This window comes from Dipodomys merriami, unplaced genomic scaffold, assembly GCF_024711535.1.
Source record: "Dipodomys merriami isolate MVZ:Mamm:240054 unplaced genomic scaffold, mDipMer1.0.p SCAF_192, whole genome shotgun sequence".
In the NCBI taxonomy this organism is placed as follows: Eukaryota; Metazoa; Chordata; class Mammalia; order Rodentia; family Heteromyidae; genus Dipodomys; species Dipodomys merriami.
In genome coordinates, this window is record NW_027203293.1 from 765,538 (window position 1) to 771,537 (window position 6,000).

The window sequence follows — 6,000 nt, forward strand, 5'->3', positions numbered from 1 at the left end:
GCATGTCATAACAATGGCCTTTGGAGATCACATCCAATTTTAGAAACTGAACCCAGTGTTAGGCCATGAAGATGAACTCCCCTGCTTGGAAGGCAGAGGCAGGTGCTATTACTCAAAAGAGCTCTGAGGGTAACTTTGTGCCTCAGGCTGAGCATTGGTGCTGACCAGAACTTTCCTTGGGAGAATAGAGTTTAACCTGTATTTATTTTTGTGCCATTATAAAGGATGAGTCTTGGTCCATTGAAATGGAAACTAACCTTGCTCCTAAATAACTGGCCTGAATTACACCAGCATCATGTTGGCTAATGTAGATGTCTGGCAAGTGCAATATGTTTGGGGCTTTTTTCCAATATCAAATGGTGGATAAAATGGGAGAGCTGCCCAGAGAGAATCAGTGCCTTATATGCATGGGAACAGGAATAAATGTTCCTTGTGTCAACAAGAAGGCTTTTTTTGTGTGTGTGTTTAGAGTTAAAGAAATGTAGCAGCTCACTTACTGGTTTGGCTAAACTTCAAAAATGTGTGTGTGTGTGTGTGTGTGTGTGTGTGTGTTCCCCACTTCTCCCAGGAGCATTTTGTTCATGCTGGTGGTTAAAAGGTGGCAGCTTTCACATAGCAATACAACAGGAAGTATTTAAGTTAGAGAAAAGGAAAGACTGGATGGCAGAATGATTGAGTTCTGGACTAGGTTCCCAGGGAGATTATGGGATCTGATTTTTATTCATGGGCCGTCCTATAAAAGTAGTTTAATCAAGAAGGTGACAATCCACATCATGTTTGAAAGACCTGTGCTTTGGCTACTCAGAGGAAATGGGGGGTGTCTTATAATGGAGGAAGACAGGAGGTGGTTTCATGGGGAGAGCTGGCCTTGGAGTTGTGGGTCACAAGTGGAGAGAAGAGCCTGGCAGAGGAGCATGTGGGAGTCTGCACTGTGGGCTCCCTGCAGATGGGCTTGGAGGATAATATTAACAGGCTATGCCAGGGTCAAAGTATGGATGCTGGAAAAGCTTGGCCAGGAAATTTAGACAACTAGAAGCCATTTTTTTTCAGGCCCGTCAGCAGGAAAGGGAAATGATAGAAATAGATCAGAGAGTCTGGGCTTTGGGGATCATGAGCTTTTGCAGATTGAAGTTACAATCTTATAGTTTGGTGGTGTTTATCCAATATCCAGTGGCATGTATGAGAGCATGCTCACAAAGATTCACATTTCTAGGCCTTGCTCCCTGAAGGTGACTTTTGGAAATCCCTGTGGGTGGGGCTGGAAAGTGAAATATAGAGAGCCAGTGGTGATTCCAGTTTCACTGATTTAGGCCAAACACTGCAACCAGGGGTGAAGCAGGGTTGCCTCTAAAGAACTCACCAAGTACAATGAGAGTGTATATGCTTGTATACTACATCCTAGCTACTCAGGAGGTGAGATCTGAGGATCGAGGATCAAGGCTATCCTAAGCAGGAAAGTTCATGAGACTCTTATATCCAATTAACTACCACCAAAAAGCTGGAAGTGGCAGTGTGGCTAAAGTGATACTGTACCAGTCTTAAGGGAAAAGGCTAAGGGATAGCATCCAGGCCCCGAGTTCAAGCCCCATACTAGCTTGCATGCGTGCGTGCACGCACATGCATGCGCGTGCACTCACACACACACACACACACACACACACACACACACACTCATAGTGTAAAGGCCCAGAAGTTCCTAGGGAAGTCCTGGTATGATATTTAACCAGCATATCATTTTAAACAGCTCACCAACTCTGTATGCTTTATAGTGTTATAAGAATGCTTTATAGCATTTCTTGATTACTATGGTATAAATGCTCTCAGATTGGTCATCTCAAGCTACTAATGTGATGTCACTGAACACAGAAAAGTCCAGAATAGACACTTGTGATCCAGTGTGAGCTACACACACAGAAAAACATTCAGACACAGTGAACCATTGCTTCTACCCTGAAATCATGCCCAAGCAGGAAATGTGGAAGATGAGGTAAAGGTGGGAGAATCACCTAGAATAAAGACTGAGTTACTGAGTAATGTCCTTAACTGCTTTCTATACCATTACTTGAAGTTTATTATTTACAGTTTTCTGTTCCTGTTCAAGTTTCCATTCAGTGCATAAGAGAAAAATGGACTTAATTTCAGTTTAGGGAGAATGAGGCTGAAATATACTTGCATTTTGTTTATATCTTTAGGATGGTTTCAAACCATAGGTTTTTTTTTTCTTTTCATTTTTCAAATACTAGGGCTTATACTCTAGGTCTTTGTGCTCTTGCTTAGCTTTTTTGTTCGAGTGTGAGCCTCTCCCACTTGAGCCACACCTCCAGTTCTGGTTTTGTTGTTATTTGGAAATAACAAATTGTGGATTTGTCTGCCCTGACTGGCTTTGAATCAGGTTCCTTCAGATCTCAGCTTCCTGAGTAGGTGGGGTTACAAGTATGAACCACCAGTGTCCATTCCATAGGTAGTTTTTTTTTTTTTTTTTTTTTTTGTCAGTTGTGGGGCTTGAACTCTGGGCCTGAGCACGTTCCTCAGCTCTTCAGCTCAGGTGAGTGCCCTACTGCTTGAGCTACAGCGCCACTTCCGGTTTTTTAGTGGTTCATTGGAGATAAGAGTCTCACAGAGTTTCCTGCCTGGGTTGGGTTTGAACTGTGATCCTCAGATCTCAGCCTTCTGAGTAGCTAGGATTACAGGCATGAGCCACTGGTACCCAGCTTCCATAGGTGCTTTTATAGCTCAATAGCTATGTACATATGACCATATAAAATGCTAATTGAAATGAACTCCAAGATATGGAAACGAGGGTTTTTTTTAATGTACTCTGTGAAGTTATTTCTTTTTTCCCCCCTTTGGTTTATCCCCTGTTGTCATTGTTTTTTATTTTGGCGCCCTGTGACACTTGTAAATGTTTATCTGATTTGGGGAAGGGAAGAGGCATAACAAAATGGTGAGACAAAGGACAAAGGGTGAATCAATGCAACTGCGTGGGATACTTACAGGACACTGGAAATGAACTTTACAACTTGGGGGGAAAAGGGATGGGGAAAGGGAGAAAACAGGGGAGAGGACAACACTGTTCAACAGAAACCTTACGTATGTGACTGTAACCCCTCTGTACCTCACCTTACAATAAAATAAATACTATTAAAATATCATTATCAACATGAGGGCCTATAAAATTGCAAAGGACACATGAAATCTCTGGCCTCCCCAAACTAACAAGTGTTGAGGCAAGGACTTCTGGAGATAAGGTTGGTTTGCTAGATGTTCTTTGTTGTTCCAAAGCAGGTGCTTTCAGAAGGGAAGCAGCTGTGTCACTGATTAAAAAACAAAACAAATGAGACTGCTCAAAGACAGTAGAGAGAAGACTGGGTGCTTGGCTCAGGTGGTAGACTGTATGCACAATAAGCACCAGGCCTGGCGTTCAAACCCCAATAACACCCAGAAAAAGTATCAAAAGAAGCATCTGAAGTGACTACAAGACCTACCTCATAGCTATACCATTAGTATTAAACGCATCTGATATGCATAGTAGGCTTGCAGTCAGTTTTCCCTTGTAATTCTGTTGGATTATATACACTCTGTGGCCATCATGAATGCAGTTAACTTGGGGCTCTCAGCACCCCTTCCTTGCTGATGAGTGTCACAACTGAAGCCTTCGCCACAGTCAGAGGGACCTTTTAAGTCCCCATCAGAGTCAGGAGAGGTGCCAGGAGAGATTTGAGTTTTTCAATAGGCGAAGTGTCTGCTGCAGGCATAGCCAACCGCTCAGCTCAAGCTGGAGCCTCAGCAACCCCACACTGGCCACCCCCAACAACTGGCTCTTTGTGCTGCCCTTGTCCAAACGCGACGCTGGGCTAAGGCACCTCCTGCTGCCGGGGAGCTGCTCGCTGCCTCGCGTGGAAGGGCTTTGCGCCCCGCCTGGGACCCTCACCCGTCGCCAGTGAATGTGTGCAGTGAGGATCGCGCTCAGTGCTGGGTGTTGGTTTTTTTTTTTTTTTTAACTCTATTGACAGACCACCCCAGCCTGCTTTCAGTGACACGAGTCCAGCCTTCAGCCGTTGAGTCAACAGAATCTGGAATGTTCCAGGCCCGTCTTCATTCCGGTTTCTGTTTCTTTACAGAGACCTGGGAGGTGTGTGCGTGGCCAGCCTCGATCCTGAGTGTGGAGGGGACAGAGGAGGGAGAGGAGAGGCGGGGGTGAGGGAGGAGGGCGGGAGGGAGGGTGGGGGGCGGGGGAGGAGTGGGAAGGAGGGGAGGGTGGGAGGGCGGCGGGGAGGGCGCCCCTCGCGCAGGCTGGGTGGGTGGCACCCGCCGGTCACTTTGGCTTCCCTGGCCGAGGCTTTAGGGCTTCTCCAGCGCGTTCCTGCTTCAGAACCCTCTTAACTCCACACACCGGGTCTTCGATGCTCTGCAGGAGTTCGAGGTGGGAAGCACCAGCAGTGGTCCACCCAACCTAGCGTCCACGTGGTCCGTACCGCCGACTGGCCAATAAAGAACACAAAAGGCGAGGGTGTAGGCCGGAGGAGAGTTCAAGGGGCTCGGTACCGGCGGAGGGAACTGAGCATGGAGCGGAAAGGGTTAAGCCCCAGAGGACGCGCACGCGCAGGAGGAGGTTTCGAGCTGGCGGTGGGCGGGACTAGACCAGGTTGGACGAGCGGAAGCTGGCGATAGAGACTCAATTTGCCTAAGCGTCTCTGTGAGCTCGTCGTCTCCCACATGGTCTAGCGGTTAGGATTCCTGGTTTTCACCCAGGCGGCCCGGGTTCGACTCCCGGTGTGGGAACGCCACTTTTTTAACACTTAGCTTTCCTTTAACGGCAAAAGACGAATTTTTAGAAAAAGTTACAATGCTTTCCAAGAGCGGCCAGACGCCCGCGGCAGATGCGCCGGGGAGCGCGCTCCGGCCTCCGCCTGGTGCAGCAGGCACGGCCGACCCGGCCGTGAAGTCCAGGCGGAGGGGGCTGGAATCCCAGCAGGTGAAAGCGAGCCGTTTCTTGCTCACGGCCCTTCACCTGCTACTGGGAACGTGGAGCCAGTGTCCGAAGGTGCTCCTGTTTAAAAGTGAGCGGTGCGACTTGGGGACGCGTGCAGGCCGAGCCACTGCTGCTGAGCCTTGGCCCGGAAGGGAGCAGGGTTTTCCGGAAAGGCCCGACGGGCCTGCGGTGCGCTGATCTCCACGCGGCCCTCGCCGTTCCGGCGGCTGGAGGAAGAGGAAGAGAATGGGGTTGTTACAGATATCCCCGCTTCCCCTCCCCAAACCCCGGGTTTCCAGAATTCATGTGCTAGAACCACAGTCTTCTCTGTGGCAGTTGCTCGGGGTCCCCCCAATGAGTGCTTTGTGGGCTCCAGCCCTTTATGGTGCCGCCTCTCCAGACTGGCGAAGAGCCTCTGGAGGCCTGGTGTCCTTTCTCAGGACGCTACCCCGCTCTGAACACCGAAAAGCGCCTCTGACAAGGACACTGGCGTCGGTGTGGCTTCGAAGTTTGCTCTGTCAAAGGCTCTGAGTGTCAAGGACACAAAGGCCATCTTCATGAAGAAGGTGTGAGGCAAGCTCCATGTGATTCACAAGTCCTGATGCAGAGCCAGGAGGGGAAGTTGGCTAACCATCAGGTGTTCTGTCTGTATTGAACCAAGCAGGGAAGAATTGATTAGAAAATATAAAAGAAATCCTTAAACATAATAGGCATTATTTATTTCAGCTTTTAGGAATGAGGCTAAGCATTTTATACACCTTTTTCAATGTAGCCCTTATTTTATTGTTAGGTAACATCATCACCCCTGTAACAGGACCTGGTAGGAGCCTGATGACACACTAGTAGCAGAGTGCTCAATAAAAAGAATTTTAAGGGTTTTTTTTAGAGTGTAGGAGAGCAAGGGGAAACAGCCCTCAGGGCTCTGGGGCAGCAAAGGTCGCTCGCCACCATGATAGTCAGAACTGCGAGTCAGGAACTGTGTGGTTTTTGTTTTAAAACTTGCTACTTTCAAATGGTGGGGGCAATTC

At 48.3% G+C, this 6,000-nt stretch overlaps 1 non-coding gene across 1 annotated transcript; it reads left to right on the forward strand.

The window, feature by feature from the left end:
* Positions 1-4,710: 4,710 nt before the first annotated feature.
* Trnae-uuc (transfer RNA glutamic acid (anticodon UUC)) lies at positions 4,711-4,782 on the forward strand. The gene has a single exon. It is a non-coding gene; the product is annotated as a tRNA-Glu (tRNA).
* The last annotated feature ends 1,218 nt before the right edge of the window (positions 4,783-6,000 follow it).